The following is a 21,298-nucleotide window of genomic DNA, read 5'->3' on the forward strand; positions in this document are numbered from 1 at the left end:
TTCCAGATGGCTCCCAAGAGCGTGCGCCTCGTTTTATACCATGGTATCGACAACGAAACTTCATTAGCTTACAGGTTTCGGCGCGATTGTTTTACTTCGCCCCGAGGGGTGAAGACTTTGGAAACAGGCTCACGAAGTCTGCAAATTAAGGGCTCGTTAAATGGCACAGCTTCTCGCTCATTACTTACCCGCGTACTTTAATCCCCTTTTCGAATGTGGACAATTCGGTGACTTAGCCTACCCCTAGCGTTCGTAAGCTACGTCGACGTCGTTACAATCTCCTCCTCTTCACCCTTCCAAGAAAATGTACCAACTATTGTTCCAACTTCGACATTGTGTTATTTTACATCAAGATCTGAACACGCAAATTTCTGTCACTATAACGTCGTATGTGTGATTGTACAGAAAATACTTTTGATGGAGGAACTACGTATTCTATTTACAGATGAGGAAAGCTTTTTCCCTTTACTTATTCTTCAATTTATTGGCTATGGGAATAAGTTTCCGCTTTTTTCCAATCAGAGTTAATATTTATTTAAACAATGACGTATATAAATTGTATTATGCGTAGTATACATCATTGGAAGCGACAACTTTTCTCCATCTTTTAGTCAGCATACGGATTCCTCAGAGAAAAAAATCAAGTTCTTTCGACTCGATCCATTCATTGAGCCATTTTTCGATAATTTCGTAAGAAGTGAACCGCTCGTAAGATTTCCTAATTCACTCCTTCCAAATATTTTTTGGCAGGTTGAGTAACGTGTGGCCTAGCGTTGTCATGCAGCAAAATGAGTTCATCGTGTCTACTGTCCCATTCCCATGGCGTGCAAACGTCTACCGACGGTTGACCCGTCAACAGCCAACTCTTTAGATACGTCATCTAGGCTTCGACATGTATCTTCATCCAATAATTCTTGCAGCTGTGCATTTTTAATTTTTTTGGTGCCCTTTCGCGTTCTTTATCACTCACGTCAAAATCGCTACTTTGGAATTGTCGAAACCATTCTTTACATGTTGTATTAGACGGAAGTTGTATTAGCGTGATCACCATATATAACCATATAAATATTGCTTAATATATACGATACGATTCAGCGGCATTTTTCTTTGAAATGTAATAATGAAACAACTACACGCAAAAGCTACTTTTTCGGGACAAATGTAGACATTTTTGACGCCAGATAAAAAACGATGTTTACGCTTGTAACGAATGTCAACTACTGCAATCTCACACATATACCTTCAAATCACAAGTACAGTACTTGAGTGAACACAAAAATAGTATCGCCAACGACACCCCTTTCAAAAGGGCGGAAACTTATTCCCATATCCAATATATCCTTGCTATTCTTCGCTTTTAAAGAGAACGAGTCAGCCGTAACTTGGTTATTGTATGATAAAAGATGGACGTGTTAATATCGAACGTAACGAATGGAGAAAAGGTAATTAACCTTGAAATGCTGGAACTTTTTAAATAGTTCTGGAAGGTAATTGCAATTATAACTAATATTCAAATTTTTCTTTTCCGCGTTAATTGGCTTGGAAGGGCTCTTGATGAAAAAGATCCTTTTTCTCTTCAGAAGTTCTCTGGCCCCTCTATAGAGGATTAATACAGTGCAACTCGGCCAGCACTCCTCTTTCCTGGATTCTAGCAGTCGAAACAAAGGATATTCACCGCTCAGACGATCGAGTTAGGTCAGTCCTCGCTGCCCCCAAACCACATTGCCAGTCATTTGCAAGAACAAAGGATTCTCAGGCAAAAATACTTTCGATAACTCTATCGTGAGCCACGAAAATAATTAATTGCGGAGACATAATGAATTTAAGGGTTAAATATGATCGAATCAGTCAGGTGTGGTAAACAGAAACTGTTAAAGTCTACATTACAGCTCACCCGTGGCGCCAGCAACGATCAGGATGTAGGATGATGGTACACGTGTCGTTTAAATTCATATCAAAAGGCAATCCCAGGATCGGTGGCGTGTCTGGTCGATCGTAGGAATGCAGGTACGCTTAGGTGGATCGGGTCTGCGGGTTTATATAGGAAGTTTGTAGGCAGATAGCGCACAAGCAGCGCCGGCAGCTAATGAAGACGTTTGTCAATACTGGCGCGTTACCGTATACCGTAACTGTTACTCTCTCGCTCTCTCTCAACATTCGCGTTTACCGTCTGTGTTTCCCACAACACGTGTGCACACGCAGGTGTACGTGTGCAGGGCAACGAGCAGGTCGAGCATAACACGGTATAGACGCACATAGGTTCTTCGTTAACCCGATGGTGCTTAAGCCCGCTGGAGTAGGCAAGACGTGCTTCGTTACAGTTAATATCGAGTTATAACCAAATCATACTGCGTTGCACCGAGTTAAATCTTACTTAGGCGAGTCTGACGTTACTCACCGACAATTATCTCGGGCTTCGAGGCAAACTCGGGACGAGGCCAACTTAAGACAGACGCGCAGGAGCGAGCTACCTCCGTTGAATTTCTCGCTCGCGTGGGCGTATGTTTTGTTTACGTACTGGCGGGGGACCCTCCTCGTTCCGGGATACGTTTAATCTTCAGCGGGGAATTAATTCGACGACGAAAGTTTTCTTCATGGCTTGGATCGCTGAACAGGCGGCGTCGAGGATCTAACGGAGATCAGTCACGCGACTAGCTTAGGGTTGTTCGCTGTGACTCTGCGTTTACCAAGGGTTGCACTCTTTAACAGTACGAAGGGTAGCGTTCTAAATTGTTGAAATATTAGGTCGTCTCACAAGTTCATGCCACTTATTCTTCTGCTACTCAAATTAATATGAGAAACATGTCCTTAGGTGTTATATTTAAAAGCAGGTAATTTCTTTTATTTTACAATATTTTCCCACTTTTATGACATAGTCATTATATCGTCACTATAAAATGTATGTAGATTTTTTATTAAATACCAGCTGCGCCCCACGGTTTCACCCAAAACAAACTTTATAATATTAGTCAAGATTGACATAGACTGCAGCACGAACTTATGGGATGACCAAATACTTTGAATGTTAATAACTTATGTTAGTAAATTTCATTTTAGTTGTGTGCTTACCCACCACCCGTTTTTATTTGAAGTCGACAGTTCAAACCTGTACAAACAGTCCGTTTTTGATCAAGACATTTATCAAAACAGCCTTCGATAAAAACGTGCTGGCTCTGACTTGGCAACTCAGTACCGAACACACAGTCGCGAGAGTTGCTCGGATTTTTAAGGAGTTCCGTGGGAGTGGAGCGAGGACGATGCGACAGGGGAAGGTTTACAACATTGTACTTGGGCGTGATTCAGTGACGCGAAGTTAGGATGTCGCGGGAAAAGTTTCGGGAAGTATTTGTTTCAAAGGAAAATATTTGGCTAGGTAGGTAGAGTTGATGCATTATAGTGGGATCAGGAGTGCTCGTTTTCTGTTTCGCGTCGCGCATTTAAAATGGACGATTCCTCTTCCTCTAGCATCTGTATAGCAAGTTCAGAACTGGAATAATGGATGATGTTTTATTTTCAACGTTTATTGCATTGAATAGTTCAACGTTATTTTATTTTATTATTCAGCTGAGGAAATTTTACAGAACTTAACCTACGTAATAATTAATTTGCAAGTATATAAATAACAAAGGAATAATTTCTTTGTCAACATGTTAATCCTAGAATACTGTCCAACACACGACAATTTGAATACAGAAGCCTGAGTTCTTTGATAAAAATTGCGAACCCGTTAACATGAATTGCAGACTATATGCAACATTCCAGAAAAATTTCCATTAGATTGTGCGAAAAGTTTTGATGCAATTTTAGAGTCGGTGTCAAACGTATACAACATTGCTTTGACAGACGGACCTTGGTATTTCGTTAATTTTCAAACTCCATTAAGGACGCAAAGTCAAAAGGAGCGCCCTCTTTCTTAAATTCGGTTTCCCCAGTCGTTTCTAAATTGTCCCATATTTTTTTATCTCTCTGTAATTATATTCGTATTTAATTATACGGGTCGTTGAAGAGCGAAGTAACAGGGAATCGCGTTAACGCGACTTTTTTCCCCCGTCATGTTTCGCGAACGTACTAGATGCCGTAAATAAAAGCGAAGTTTTACTTCAACAAAATCACCGGGTGCTGCTCGAGCAATAAAGTTAAGTAAGGGGTACGTGTTCTCGGGTTGTTTGGGTAATTATCAGGAATACTTTTAAGCACGTAACGGCTGAATGAGTGCGTTTCGCACAGACGTTGCACGCTACTCCACGTCCTTCGTAGAATCGTGCAAATCGCTTGGACGAAAAATAGAAATGTCTTTGGATAAATGATTTCTATTACTTAGCGGAATGAATTTTTTATTACTCTGATTAAATTTAATTCCTCTGAACAAATTCTAAAATAGGACATTAATATCATCGATATTAATGGTCAAGGATAACGATAATAGCTCCTTATGAATAACAATTAAATGCCCTTTAAACATTTTAGTCCAATTTATAATATCAATCATTTGAATTCATAATTCGCTTATCACTGAAATGTTAATTCATTTTCTTCGTATCTTCTTAAATATTACAACGAGACTTCTTATAATTCAGCAAAATTCTGGTTTTGAACCTGCGGTATGAACTAATATTTTTCTACTGAACTCGATAAATTGTGATACGGAAGAGGGTCCTCGGTACGGTCGAAACGTTAATCGTAATTTATCGCTCGGTTTATTTGCACCCGATGCTGCTAATCCTCTCGTGCTGGTTCGTCTTTTTCTTATTCCTCTCTTCCAGTAAAATTCGATCGCTTAAGACGACGCTCGAGTGCAGTGGCTTCGTAAACGTCTCATAAAACACATTCAGTCGCGAGAGCTTCGAGCGAAAAGGCGAAGAATAGAAGCTGCGAAACGCTCGGGTACAGCCACAGCGCGATAAATCCTGTTTCCTGTTACATGCAAAAATACACCGACCGTAAACGTCAACGCTCTGTCTAGCAAACGTAATTTCCATTCAACGCTGGTACCTTCGTTTCAGATATTTAATTCGTAGTGCAAGAAATTTCCCAGCAATTTCCAGCGCGTCTGACAACCGATGCGATACCTGTTCATTCTCGATTTCGTTAGCGTTATGTGTCGTTTACACGGCAACTTTTTCTGCTTCCATGAAAACTTCCATCAAAACAAAAATATTTCAAACACTATTTTCAATCGTGGAAGGTATATAGCTGAAACAATATTTTAAATGGAAAGCGAAATATTGACAAATAATATATTTTTAGTTTAATGGCTTGGAACATAGAATGAAATACTTTAACTTTTCTCTTAAAATTTTATGCAAATTTAATTCAACAAAAATCATCATCAGAATCTAATGAAAGAATATTCTTCCCACGATAAACAGAACAGTAGAAAAAAAATGAATATAAATATTCCTAAAAAGTGTATGGCGTTGGTGGTGTAATTCCATGGAAACGAAAATTCATGAGGCTCTTAAAACTTCAATTGTAGCTTCAATGCAGCGTACACTCACACACGCACGTATCAGGGAGAAATACAAACACAGTCCTGTTTATTCTCCCGTTAAGCGCATCGAGTATCCGGCACGTGGGTCAACGAACACTGGGTAACAAGTGTTAGGAGACACGTAGGTAACGAAAATAGTAGTCAGATTGACGTTAGTTAATTGGAGCTGTCCTTGTATAGCAGCCACTGCGAAAGTGAATGAATTCACCCGTTAAAAGTGAACGACAACTATCTAGGACGTTGCAGGAGAGATAGACTGGTCCTGATTGAATTGCGATTTCGATTGAGAACGATCTAAAAATGACGTTGTTACGTGCCATTTAAACTATTCGAAGCGTGATTGACAAGAGTTCAATTCTGTAGGGTAGTAGATGTGGACACGCCATTAGATCAGAACTTTGAGCGTCCCTGTCTGGGTTTTCAAATTTTCTGGTCGTCCAGCAGTTTACAGTCGCGCGTACAAAATCTCTTTGTTGGTCGAGTGTTCCTCGAGATTTCAAGCGCTGTGGTTGTACGATACTCGTAATCGTATCTTCGGTAGACTGCTGGCCAGCTGGAGGTTCTCGTATGCACGGCGACGATAATGGAGATTACTCGCTGATCTGTTACCCCGACAACCTGTCGTGCGCACGAGATTGTCTCCTCCAGAGGCGAAGACTCGCGAATACGATACGTCGAGATATTCTTATCTCGCTGTACACCAGAGGACGATGGCTCCTTCGGGATTTTCCCAACAACTTTCGCACGCGTCCTCTGTTGGTCACACTCTAAAATCGTCGGTGGAAAATTAAATATTTTTGAGCGTTGGTGAGAAGAAATATAAATTGATATTTTCATGTTTTCGGGTAATTTGAAGCTCTACCTTTAGAACAATAGTTTAACAAATACACATGTCTCATATCCAAGCAGACATTACATAAGAATATAAATGTTCATGTTTGTATAACATGCATACTTTTAATTAGAAAAATAAGTTACATTTTATACAAAGTTCTGCCTAAGTTAAGAATGTTTACGTCGAATGTTGCTATAGTCAGTTTATCATCGATCGTTTCACTCGCGCGTATAATGATTGCGTTCTCTCTGATGTGTTTTTGATTATAACTGTACTGGCTATGCGATGTGTCCTAAATGATAGCTGGTTGTGTCCTAGATGTAATGTGGGCTCGATAATGGCTAACTACATTTACCGGTGCGACATGTGTCTGATGATGATTCACCGTGTTCATTAACCGTACTTCTGCTTGAATTTCGCTGATAATTGTAACTTCGATTATTCTTGCTATTGGTGGAATATTACAAGCATGATGTACACGGCAAGATATGATTAGAACTGGATTAGGAGGTTTGATTTCGAATAACGAAAGCAATGATGGTGATTGTCACTGGAAAAGGTTATGGTTAATTTAATTCTTTACAACTTTTTCGAATTGAACCATTCCCTGAATAAATATCCGACTTCTATTATAGAGATCTATTATAAAAATTCTTTATAGATTTACAAAGAAAATCCTTAAAAATGACTAAAAATGGACACTTTAAATTAGAATACCCCCCTAAGCGATCTATTACCATGCAAGCTAAGAATCGACATTATAAAGCCACAAGGAATGGTCTTAAGGATCATTTTTACCTGTTCCACGGTTCCCTTGATTCGGTGCTAAAAATCTATCTTTAAGCGAGGTATTACCGTAGCTGTATCGGTACGTGGAGAGAGTGAATGGTCCCGAACGAAGGCGACCAGTGTTTCAACGGGAACGTGGCGCAACCTCCCGTCCCGAATGGGTTCCTTTGCAGGCATCCTTTAAACCAGGCCACCGTCGCATTTCGCTCGAACGAAGTGTACGCGAATGTGCGGTTTCGGTCACGACTAGGGGCCGCAGTGCGGGGAACGTAGAACCGCCGCCGCTGGGGATGGGACAAGTCTGCCTTGGTTCCCGACAACTTGAACAACTTCACAATGGCCGCCGCCTTTGCTGCGCGGGAATAAACTTCCGCCGCGTAACTTTAAAATTGATGATCTCGACGGTACGCGTAAGTGTATCCGTGGCCCCTCGCTGTCGAGGTTTATCGGGGCCGAGGGAGAAGACGTTGCCCCGAGAAGAATTTATTAGCGACGACCGTTTAGCGATAATTACGTTCACAGAGGGAAAGCGTTTACGTATGTATCACCCTCTATGACGAATCGTTTTCATTGTATGTTATGTATAGTATTGGAGCATGAATTTGTTTTTTAAGAATGGTACACTTTACGAATGGGTATAACGTGGTATTCTAGTCTAGAGCGTCAATTTTTAGGTATTTTTAAAGATTTTTCTTATTAATCTATAAGGAATTTTTATAAAGAAATTGTAGTAAGAACTGCAAAGAATTTAACGTGCAGTATCCAAATGAACTGCAGATGATAACGTCGTAGCGGTTACCGTTCTCTTTAGACGTTCCTATATTCGTTACTTTCCAAATTCATTAAAATCCTCTGCTAGATATATTTTTGAAGCTAATCTTTGAGATAAATTACTTTTTAGGAAAAAAATATAACCGACTTCGAGAAACATTAAAACTGCAGTAAAAAGTATGAAATCATTTCCTGTTAAGTTATATGAATAATAATAATTTATATGAATTCAGCAGCTCTAGATATAATTGCTGAGGACATTCGTTGCGGTCTTCTATTTATTTAAAAGTACATTAGTCTCTAATGTCGTCTCTGACGATTTTTATCTTGGATGGAAAATTTATAATGTTGTGAGTCTATATCAGCTATAGAACACACAATGCGTGTGCGATGAGCTGTCGATAGAATTTCCGTGCATTATACCCATTATATTGATAGATTCCATTGTTTGTAATATGTTCGTAGGACTTCAGCATACCCTGCGGCAGGCCATTAATTAATGCAAAACGTGAATTAAAATTTACATCGAAAATTAAATCTACGTAACGCACGCGTAACAAAAGTCCTGTAATCAGTGTATTCAAACGCCTACCAATGTCAATCGAATCGTTCCCTTTACCTATAATTCGACAGTTTTATCAGAGAATAAATGATCTCTTTTCTCTTGCGATAAATTGTACACCAGGATTATTCTCTCTGGTCGAGCCGGCGCGTGATCATATTAGCGCATCGTCGTTCCATTTTTACTCAATGCTGGCCCATGCACAAACGCGTTACGTTCCTCCCCGTCGATAAACCGAATTAATTCGAACGATATCGGTGTACCGGTACATTGGTCCTTCGGGCGATTATCCTCGATGAATGCGGCCCCGAAAGTCGCCGTTGGAAACAATAACCCGACACATTCATTAATGCTCGCGGACGATTAACGCTAGTAAATCTGTCCAGTGCACACGCGATCGAGCTATTTACGCGTGTCTTTTGTCCTCACCACGCGGGTTTTGGTCGTTTAGCACGCTATTGGGTAACGCACCCCGCGAAAATCCGTGCACGTAAACCCTGGACCAATACCGCCCACCTTTGTTACGCCTAGATCTGGGCACTTTTCAAATAACGTTATTTGATACGCTGTTTCAAACAAAATCTTTGATGAATGCGTTTTATCCTGATCGAGACGAATTATTTGGACTACAGCTTTAAATAAATATGTTTGGTACAGATATTGTTTTTTGCTTTTTTATCGGTTCAGTAATCACGAGGGAGAAGCAGACAGATAAATTGAATTTATTTTTGTTACTAGTCAACCATACTTTGGATCTCAAGTTGATAAATAGATATATACTTAAAAGTGACTAAGTATTTGTGGTACTACTAGAGAGGCTGTGACTGTTTATGTAAATGTGAATAGAAAATGTAATCTTGGAAATATGTGATCTTGAAAATCCTTGGTCCACGCGTGCGATTCGATCCGACGGTGCGTCTGACCGTAGCAGGCTAATTCTACTTGCGCAAGTGTTGGCGAATTATCCGTTTTAATTGAGTAGAAAATACAACCGACGATAAACATTGATGTCGATCGAATACATAGAATAAAATGCTTGTTAGCTGACAAACTAATTCTCCCCAAACACAAACATGGACAACATCATGTTGTTTCGAAGCTTATTCGATGTACCCACTATTTAAACATTTATTTCAAGAGCCTCTTGTCTCCGTTAAATCGATATTTCGGTTATTCCGAAATAACGTAGCTATGATGTAAAAGACCGAAATGTTATTTTGAATAGTTGTTTTTTATTTTCATTGCAAACAAAATGTTTCCGTGCCAGGCCACGCTCGACAGAAATCGAACGGATCGCTGGTTGATTGTTTGGTAACGGCTAATATGCGATCGTTGAAAAAAATCGCACAAAAATTGTTTTGACCTCGACTACGATTCCGCAATAATCGCGCGCGGTCAGGCGTATTTTATAGCCCGATGCTGTGGTCCGAAAAGTCCGAAGTACCACCCAAAACACTTTGCCACAGCAATAAATTTATTTAACTGGAATTAGAGCTGACGTATTAGGTCGTTCGCGAAGTTCGTTTAGTTTCTGGGATAAAAATCAAACAGATATAAATACGATTGGTATTGTCCATGTTTACTCGAGGTATTAAAAACATAAATAAAAGGTGAATTCGGAGTATTACTTTATTTTTACTCAAATGCTGCGGTTTGAGCTGAAGGCTCGCATTGGATATCAAATTTAAATGGTAACTGAAGATATAGAAAACACCTACATTTATTGATCGATGTAGGTATTATTTTGTTCAACTATTTCTTGATGTTTTCCTCTCTAAATTATGTCGTGAGCTTAAAAAGATTAGGAACAACTGTTTCCGACTGTAATAAATTAAGAGCCCGTTGCTGTTGGATAATTGCTTGTGCAGAGCCCAGTTGCTCTTCAGTCACTACAGCCTGTTGCTCTCGGTTGACTTATCCCTAGTCTCAGGGAATTTCAATTGACTAAAGTATGTAGAGTGCGTTATTCTAGGTCCACTGGTTGGAAACCACGTACCTCCAGATGGTTTTGAACACTTGATTTTTCGTTAGAGTCATACCTTTCCATTAAATATATATTTCAATGATGAATTGACTTGAAAAAAATGATACTTTTGGTAAAATATTCAATCCTCTCAAAAAAAGAAGCGAAACAGTTGCATCGGTATCGCAAACTCAATCGTTTTACCAATTCGTAATGAAATTCCAGCCGATCAACGACTGGCAGACGGTATAATATAGGAATCGATAACGAGAGTCGAACGAAAGCGATTCGCAGGCGCGTGGTCGGCATTGAGCGGAAAAATTATTCATCGACGCATCGCCCATAAAATTGAATCGTTAATGAGCGGACGTCCAGGTCGTCGACAGCGTCGTGGATGAACGATTAGAAAGATCGGTTCTCATCTGGGCGATCAGATTACTGGAACGTTGCTTCCAGTTTTATTTCAACAAAGTGGAAAATACAAATTTAGCAACGCTATAGCTGGCTTTGCTCGATTATAGCTCGATCAAAAAATCGACATGTCTCAACTGGAAATGCAAGTTATACTCAAAAGGAACCATTCGAAGTCAACTATATTAAATGTTTTCATTCCGAATTAGAATTTCGAAATTTTCCCAAAGCCGCAAATTTCTAAACCGCGATTCGCTGGGGTCTGGCCGAGGTGTCGTTACAGGCAAAATTAACGGTTCACGCGTAAGCGCATCCTATATCAATTCGACTCGATCTTGTTGACGTATTATCTCGCCGCGTCCCAGCCCGAACAGGTCGGCCGTGTGCGTGCATACACGCGGATATCTGAGAGATGCGACAACGAATGCGCCCTGGCGGCGGTAATTCAAGTTGAACGGCCATGGTCGAGATCATTAAACCCGAGGGAAGGGCTAGATAATGATTTTGACCCAATTAATTGTCGGTCTGGCGTGATTCACCGCGGTAATGCTACGCGAGCGGGAAAAGGGCTGTGCGCGCGGCTGGATGTCGTTTGTCTTGTTCGAATATCTTGTCAAGCAGGTAAAACGAAACATCACCTGGCAATTTACGATCCCCTGAACCGAAACATCGTAACTCTGTTATGGAGAAACAATAAAATAATGGTATCATTACTCTATTACGTATAGTTTGTAGAGTAAAACGTTCAACTCGCATGTTTTCATTTGAGTTTTATAGCATTTGTATTTTCTAATATCCAAGTGTCGGTTACTTTTTGTATAAGTAACGTACATAAAAAAAAAAAAAAATTGTGATTGGCTTGTAGAAATCCTTTAAACTTTTCCAACCGAAAAACCGAGATTCGTTGGAGTTAATTGTGTATACGGAGTATAGCATTTCCGCGTGCAAAACGGTTTTAACGAAGGAAGCGTATTGTAACCAACAACGTCTGCTTCGTTGTGAAAAGTTTTTCCCAGGGAATTATGCGCCGAGATTAAATTCCGGTATTCATAATGTTAATGTGAAACGTCGCAGAATTCGACGATACTCGAAACAGTTGGAACCGGTATTTATTAGAGTGTACGCTGGCGCGTGTTGCATATCGCGTTCTCATAATCCAATAGACGGGTTAGGAGAAAAGACTGGAACTCGTTCTCGCGTTTCTGTTTCTAGCGCAGCTGTGTAGCGACGTGTGCGTACTCGAAGCATTGACATCTTGTTAGTGAATAGCACCTCGGGCGGTGCCACGGCGACAAAACCCTGTCGATTATTCAACGCGCTAGAACATCCAATTTGCATCGACACGGATACAGGGGTTTGAGGGAAAAAAATTTGAAAAATGGGTCTGCCCGCGTTTTATTTGTCGCGTCGACTCGTATCCCTTGTAAAGGTAACGACGGATCGTAACGATATATGAATTTCTTTTGTGCATTGTTTGTCATAAAATGGCACTACTGCGATGCGGACGAGCTTTGTTATTTGATATTGTCATTTCATTCTAAATAGTTTATTTTTTTTTTTTATTATTAAAATTGAGAACTTGAAGAGAGAAATAGAATGTTGGAATAAAAACGGAAAATGGGAAATGGACACGGGGGTAGAAGTGAGGAAAAGTGCGCAACATAATTTGGAACATGGGAAATGGAAATCTGATATATTTAACTCGAGTTGTACGCTGTTCGTCGGAAAATGGTGCTGCTATCGCGTGAATTAACTTGGTTATAGAAGTTTGTAATCACTTATTAAAGCTGATGACATAACAGGAGTTTCACAGGAAGGAGAACGCGGAGAGCGAACATAGAAGATTGGAAATACAAAACAGGAAATGGGATTGGATAAGCATAAAGTAGAAATTAGAAAATAGGAGTAGAGAATTAGAGGAATAGAGAATTCGCAAAATGGTGCGCGTAACAGAAATTGCAACGATACAGGGTATTCTCGTGGATGTACGTCTGACCACATTCGGTATGTACTACTCCACTTTAATCTCATATTCAAGCGAATCGTAACTTACCTGTGACTGTGGTATTATAGCAGTTATTCCAATGAAACCATGCATTATTACATCCTACGAAACTTATACACAGTATTCGGCTTATATTATATGTTATCACAGTCGTTTTCGGACAATTTGCCGTTCATTCCACATGCCCATCGATAGAACCGATATAACAGGTATCTCCTGTCGATAGAATATTATTTATTCTACGGGTATTTGAATCCTAATATAGCCAGGACGCGATCTGTCAACTGGCAATAATTGCATATGCATCAGACAATCAAATTTGTTTTATATAATAGATGACAAATAATGACACCATACGGCGATACATTCGCTACGTTCAATTCATAAAACAGATGCTCGTTTACGCCCTTTTACCATGACGTATAATATGATTTCATTTGCTAGTTTAAATCATAATTAATATTAAATTCTGTCGTTTATCTTTCATTCTTCATCCATAATATTCAGCTACATAAAAACTCATTTATAACACGTGCGAACAATTGCCAATAGCAAACCTATTTACAAAAGTAAACGTCTCTCTTCAAAGCAAACCACTTAAACTTATCCACATGGCAAAACTTACAAATTTCCCTTCAGTCTGCAACATTAACAGAATTTCTGGCTCATGTCCCTTTTCGTCGTCTCGGGAGCGGGTTTTAAAAAATGTCCGTTTTACGCGCAACTCCAGCAGTCAAAGCGGTAACTTAAATAACGCAATCTTACCGTCATGAATACATTCAGAGAAAAGTTCACGTAGAGAAGTTAGCGAAGCGTCCTCCACGTCAGTTGTTAATTTTATTGCACTCGGGGTCTTAACGATACCGCGGCAAGGCCACTTCATTGTGAAGGCCCCCATTACGGATTTCTTGAGCGTCTCTTCAAGGCTCGAAGGTTTGACGTTATGTTTACGGGAGAAAAAAATTACTTTCACTAGAATGGGAGGGGTGCATAAATAGCTTTATACCCGGCGTAGCGGAAACGTCTAAAGTGCCCCGCGGAAAAGTCTTACTTTGTGTACCACGTTCAACGATAACGTCGAGTATCTCCCCCGCGGGGATCGCGATTTACTTTAAAGCGCATTTCACGATGATTACGTATTTTGCGTGAGTCGAGCCGCGATTCAAACAACGATTACCGTTTCACGTCACTAATAATCTACAGTACCCGTTTCGCTCCCCGTTGTAAAGTTCAAGTGCCTGGATAAACATCGGGTAGTAAAAGAGACATCGAAAAACGAAGATCCTTAGTGGCATCTATTCGAGGAATTGAAGAATTATCTGAAATGTTTCCTTTGACGTAATTCAAACCTTAACCATCTAAAGCCCAAATTAAAATTTATTCGATGAAAGTTTCGTTCCACAAGAAATAAAAAGGATACCTAAGCTTTTGCGACAACGTCCTCTTAAATGCTCAACTACTGGTACACTCAACTTTCTTTTTTCTTTCTATTCGTGCGCGCACCGAGTGTTATTTCCGTGAGAGGTTCGTTCAAACTTCCACTCCCGTGGAACGCTAACCGTTTCGCTGGTTTGACGTCTGGGTAATGGTCGAGTGAAACCCCCGTACCTCTTTCACCAGAACAGTTACCCGCAGTTACGTTTAGATAGCGAGAAAACAGTATCCTGTCTCCTATCTTTCGTCGAGTTCCAAGGACTTCGCCCACGAAGTGGAGGAATAGCTCCAATCTGGGACGAAGGTGGACTGCCTTTCGAGCACATTGCCTAGACTCACGGTAGACCCTTGTCTATCCGCAACTATTAAGCTCTTTGTTGAACTTTCCGCCTCTTCCTCTAATCTAACGTGCTCTTGCGAGCAAAGCGGCGCGTCAAATCTATTGAATTGAACGGAAATTTGAATTTTTTTAATCCGAAAGTTTGTTCCGTATTTATCAAATTAAACTTTTGCGGTCGTATGTCTGCTCTCAGCTATCACAGCAAAGAACCATACTAATCTTATATTGTATTCCGCAGACTGAAAAGATTTCAGCCATTAGATAACAGTAATAGATTCTAAGATATTAGTGTAATAATGGATTAATAGAATGTGATCTAAAATATGTGATTAGAACTTTAGTAATTATAAGTTATACAAGAAGATACGAACCAGTGGGTGAAATATCTACATGTTAAATTTTCCAAAGACATAGAATAAATCTTGTTTATCCTTCATAATCTTGCATATCATGTATGACAGCTCGTTCTTCGGAAATTAATTCCGAGCAGTACGATGCCCATGTCTAAATTTCATACGGCCGGAAAGGGCTAATTGATGGTGCAAAAGAGGTGTTCACGAAGGAATAAAGTTGAGGAACACTGGCGTAACGTATGGCCGCGTCGTTTTTATGCGTCTGCGAATGAATCACTAAAGGCATTTTTCGGAACGCGAAGTGACAATAAATTATACACGCTCGCGGCAACCCACGAGATATGCGCGCGATAAATTCGATGGATAATCGTTCAGAACGCCAGCGCGGGGCCAGCAAAAAGAAATTATCGGTTTCTTTCATCTGTCCGTGTTTTCATCGAACTGTAAGTTCCACGGAACCGAACGCTAGCTCTGCGCTGAATGTTTGATGCGATTAATGACTCGACGACAGATAATCGCCGCGCGCCATTCGGCTCCCGCGAAATATTTACGTGTGACTAATTGACCGGCAATTAGCCTGTAACGGGCTAGCTGTTGATCCCTATGCACATACGTGTTCGCTAATTATATCCGCGCAGTTTGTTAACCCCTTTGGGCGGCGATTAATTTGGCTGATTGTAAAAGTTTATTGTTAGCTCGGTCGTAGCGCTGATGAGTACCTGAACTCTCAAATCTACCGTTGAAGGGGTTAACGTCGAAATGTTGGAGCGACAATAATTGGCTGCTGAGGACACTGCGAGGGGCTATCCTCACCATTACGCTTAGACACCGTTAACTATTTTAGAGTATGATTTTAGTGACATTCGAGGTCAAATGGTGGTGGTTGGGTGCAGAATACGAGAACGAATTCGACGAATGCATGAACGACGAGAACCTGAGGCGTGAAAAAAGAGTATTAGAACCGCGCGACAGTTTGAAATGTAGAGGTAATCTCCGGAACTACCGAATCGATTTTAAAAATTATTTCAGTAATAGAAAGCTACACTATCCCTAACGGGCTATGTTTTATTTGAATAAAAATACGTTTTTATGACCACGAATTAATTTCCTATAGATCACAATTCTTACGGAGGCGCATTTATTACACGTTACACTACTGATTCAGTGGTACAGGTCAACGATAAAACTGGACTCGATAATTCTACTAGTAGCTACTTCCAAAGGGTCGGCCGTTACATAGACAGCCCTGGGTAGTCATAGATTTGCACATTTCACGGCGAACGATTGGTCAAACGAGCAGCTGCAGTGCGCGATGCGGATTCGTTAATTCGGTTAATTATGAACGCAACGGGTTTTCAGCGAGGAAGTATCGCAAATTGAGTTATGTCACGTAGTTGGAAAGTAAATGGTTTCCCGTGGATGATGAGTTCGCGTCCACTAACCTAGTTGCGAGTTAAGTGGCGGAGCTGGATTAGGCGCAATAAATTATCCCTGGTCAGCTTTAAACTGTTCTAATCTACCGATGAATCGACCAAAGTCTCGCACGCCGCGTAAGAACTGTTCAAAGTGTTGCGATCTATCAAAGACTTCGTACAGGTTGTGCCGCTACAAATTACTGGCGTGAATAACTGCATCAGTTTTGGTATTATGAAAATGATGCTTCAGAAAATAATTTATTTCATTCAAATCTCGTTGAACGTTATATACGAAAAAGAAGAGCGATTCTATTTTGAAGTGAGATATTCTATGATATATTTCGTACGATCAGCTGTAAAGTAAATAACTGAAATTCGAATTTATGCGTATAAATGTAAATTTTATTACAACTTGTACTGAATGTTTCCAAGTCTAACGTGTCGATTTTTGTTTCAGAACAATCGTCGACCTCTCCGGTGCCAAGAACAATAGGTGAGTTAACGAAACGTAGCGCATTAACCTGAAAGTTTTCTTAATACTATGATAATTATGCTCCAGTTACAACCCATCAAAAAAGTCGCGCTACTTTGACCCCAGGTTACTGCACTATTCCAATGAAAACATCTCTGTAATGGTTCCCATAAGCGGTTTAGTTCCGTCGAGTTCAACCGCACATTATGGAGGGGCTTATAAAAACAAACAAGCGCGCAACGATTAAGTCGGCTCGTTGAAGCGATCGGAGTGAACTTTCATTTTAGTATAATAGCAACAACAAATTGTACTCGCTTTACATTGTAAACAATTCACGATTCCGTCGACGTTACAACAGAACCTTGGCGAAGAAATATTTTCAACGCTATACATTTTTCAAATTAAGAGCAGCGCTTCGCTTGGAGATAAAAAAATTGACTTCGTCTTTAAACAAGCCAGTAGTATACTTTTATGTATTTGTGGCTTTTATTATTCTATTGCTGAAATATTCTGCAAGCTTTGACCACGTGTCTCGATGACGATCCGATCGATTGTGCGATCCACCCACCTGTTCGCTCTTACATCGAGCAAAACCCCCCCTCCTGGCGACGGAGGGTGATGCATGTTTTTTTTCGAAACGACGGGAAACCTGACGACCATTCTAGCAGAAAATCGAATATCGCTGATATCGCCGCTATTGCAGCTATTGCCGCTATCAACGTTGAACGATCAAAGGCGCTTAGGTTACACTAGCCGTGAAAAATCCCGGGAATCTATAGAGGAAAGTCGTTTCATTCATAAAAACGCGATGCATCCCGTTAACGTTTCGCCTCGCATCGGATATCCACGTCTCTGTGCCACCGTGCGGAACGATACGGATCCAGTCAGCTTCTTTTCTGCGAAAAATGCGTCTCCCTTCGTGCGCAAGTAAATACTTTAAACGGAGAATGCTCAACGAAAGCGGAATGGGCGTATTCGAATGACTCCGTGATTTAAATGCATCTTAAATATCGAATATTCATATATTTTTTATTGGATAAAGCGTGATTGCTCCTCACTGATAGGACTCGATGATAAAAGTAAAATTTATCGTAATAACAGCAACTTCATAAGTGACTGCATTCGTGAATGTTTCTATAATCCACAATTTACCTTTAAGTTTGTTCAACCCATCCTAACCTGTGAAATCTGATATTGCCTTTACTTCCGCAAAGTTTACTTTTATTATTATGTATTTATTTTACCCAAGGGTCCTATAATACATGAAGCCTTCACGTACACATAAAAATTCTATATCGCTCTGCGAGTGTAATTTATCAAATTGTTCAATTTCAGAGTACGTTGTAAATTTATATTCCGCAAGATCTGATTTACAATTTTAGTTTCTCAATTTTCTTTTCTAGGAAATTTCCGTGTAAAGTGAGCTCGTAAAGTATAATATCAGATAATACGTATGAACAAACTTTTTACGGCTTTCACTGCGTAAGTATAAACTTAAACTTACCGTTTGACCTCAAACGGTAGCATGTATCTTTTTTTAAAAAAAAAATCGTTAAAAGAATAATCCTTTCGAAAATCCATGCAAAGATGTAAGGATCTGTCATACACTGGATAATCGGTAAACAGAGGCGCAACGTCAGCTGTGCCAACTTGCACGATGCTTTTCCCATAATCATAACAATCCGTCGTTCAACAGATGCGACCGAAAAGTAGCCCACTTTATCGTGAAAGGAAATCCTTACTCCGCAACACTTCTGTTTCGACGTAGAAATAGTACAGGGAATCTTTCCAACTGGGAACTGAACTACCACAAAAGTTCCAACGTGTCGTTCATCGAACTTAAAGAACGCCCAGATTTTATGGCAGCACTGCAAGACCACACTGCATTATAAATTGTAGAATAACGTACCACAACACTTGTCATTTAACCGTCTGCACTCGGAGTTATTTTGTCACGGAATGTAGGTGGCGAACAGAACACGACTTGTGTAATAAATAATGTAACTTATGTACAAAATTTACTGCAAGAGTAGCTGAGAATACAGGAATCTAAAGATATCGGGAAACATACTTATGCCAAAAATAAATATTTAATACCATTCTATTCTATCCTAATGTGCGATAATATATGAAATAGTTACAGATATGCATTGAAAGTTTCTATCCTTTATCATTTTTTTTTTTTAAATATGCAAGCTTTTAATTTGAAATTGTATACACGTCTCTAGTATTATTATAGTATGACGTACAAAGTTTTATGGAAATATTTACCTAAAAATATAAATGTTACGGCCTGTTGACTATGACGCCCCAATGAAAACATTGCCCTGGTTGACTGATTTCAACAATTCCAATGTTTCCATTGCGGCGTCACGGTTAACTTGGCGTAACATTTATATTTTTATGTAATCTTTCCATAAAAATTTGTACATCATACTAAAATAATACTAGAGACGTGTGTAAGATTTCAAATTCATATACATTTTTACGAATGAGAAACATCATTTAGTAAAATAAATAGACAAAAAAAAGACATTTTCTCAAAAAATAAATTGTTTAAATAAATAAATAAACAATTTCTTCTGGCACGAGTAAATTACCCATTCAAAACGTATAATTTAAAAAAAATTGTCGTTCTAGCTCCTCTAGTTTTCAAGTTATTTAAAAAACATGGTTTTCACAAAAAAAATTTTTTGTGAGCTACCTCCCACATAAATTTGATTAAAATCGGCGTGTGCCCATTGAATATGTTCCCTTGGTAATATGACTACTCTGCACTATACCAACACAGATTAGGGATAACAGTACCGCGACTCGAGTTTTCTACAGCGCTCAGTTTATGTACCTTCCATTCGAATAGTTCAACAAAGGCGATACCACTATTCCCATCTTTGACCGCAAAACAAGCGGATTCTTGCTCCCAATCTCGCGAACGTCGTTGTCGCGGTTCCACCGTTGAATCGATATTCGCCCGTTCTTTATTCTTGAAACGCTGGAACAGCACAGGGAGCAGAATGGAACGCCGACAATATGATTTACTGCGGTAAAACCGTGCCACTGGTATGCGTAAAGAAAACAACGTCCCCGCTGCGGGGCAGAAATCCTGATGCAGTTTCTCCTTGAGGAAACATTTTCAAAAGGCAGCCAACGATGCGCGAGGCGCACGATAATTAAGCATCTGGCTTGCGCAGGGTCCGCAAACTGCCAGTAAAAAATTAAATAAATACAGGACGTCCGGCGTGAAGAGTCTGCTCGGACCCAGCTGCGGACCCTTGGATACGCGGCGGTCGCGGCCATAGCAGAGCTTGCGCAAACACAAAAGCTCACAGCCGAAGACAAACAGCGGGACTGTAAGCTGCGACGTAGCCCAGGGCGCTGCGGGCTGTGTCAGAAGGAAGGAAGGAAGAACGTATCCAGGACGAGGGGAGAGGTCCGCAGACGTACAAGAGACTGCGAACTCGCCAAGAAAGGGAAAAAGGAAAATTCGAGCCACCGAGCCTTTGGTAACGAAACCTTAAGCCTGTGGTCACATCGAGTTTCACCAATTCAATTTTCTTAGACTGATATTTCAATTTCATTACCAGCAGTTCCCAACGCTTTTAAATACTTCATTTTTTAAATTTACTAATGAGACTCCTACAATATTATATAAATAATACGTATTAGCCCAACACGATGCAGCAAAGGATAACTTCCTTAGGTATACAGGAAATCAATAGTTGCATTCCCACCACGAATCTTACTCTAAAGGGAACAATGTAGAGCGATGCAGAGCAAGCACGGAGTAGAGCAGCTAATCACAAAGGAAAATTTTACTTTGGAAATTCCGACGATCCCTTCAGAAAGTTCTGCGAATGTAACCTCCCAAGGCACTTTACCTCCCGGGTCAGCAGATACAGAAGCAATCGCTGTAACCTTGTTTTCTGTAGTTGTTTGTGCATAATTACATATGAACGAGCATGTGCATATTAAATTAGTAAAAATTACCAAGTAAAGAGTTCTAGAAATATTGAGGATGTGGGTGATACCAAGTGGGCAATGTAAAGTATTCTGTTGGCAAGCTTGAATAATGTAAAACACTTGGCTGGTAAAACAGTTCACGTTGCAGTTAACGTAGAACATTCTGTAAACATTCTGTACTCAGTGACGTTTCACATTATCACGATTTACCAGCAGTTTATTTTATGTTATCGACCAAGTTCTCAGCTAATTCCACTCTATCCCATCGTTATACAGGGTGGCCCACCCCGTATATTCAAAAACTGAAGGTGGTTTTCTCTAAAGTGTCACGCAAACAAATTTCATTTGACACTTTCGAGTTGTTATCCTGGATCACTCCAGATGCATTAACCTACATTACGATTACGCTTTTGTCTACGAACCTCATCGTATTCGAGCTACAAATTACACATTTCTGTCGACATCATTACGCGAGTGCTTTTAAATCTGCCCTTTGT

General features: G+C 40.0%; 1 protein-coding gene across 4 annotated transcripts in view; it reads left to right on the plus strand.

Moving 5' to 3' along the window:
* The window catches only part of LOC128875378 (teneurin-a), a 770,168-nt gene that overhangs the window by 194,508 nt on the left and 554,362 nt on the right, over positions 1-21,298 (plus strand). For all 4 annotated transcript variants that reach the window (XM_054120900.1, XM_054120902.1, XM_054120903.1 and 1 more), the window contains exon 2: positions 16,827-16,862. The gene's annotated coding sequence lies outside the window, so the exon portion shown is untranslated. The remainder of the gene's footprint in view (positions 1-16,826; positions 16,863-21,298) is intronic.

Source organism: Hylaeus volcanicus, chromosome 4 (genome assembly GCF_026283585.1).
Source record: "Hylaeus volcanicus isolate JK05 chromosome 4, UHH_iyHylVolc1.0_haploid, whole genome shotgun sequence".
Lineage (NCBI taxonomy): Eukaryota > Metazoa > Arthropoda > Insecta > Hymenoptera > Colletidae > Hylaeus > Hylaeus volcanicus.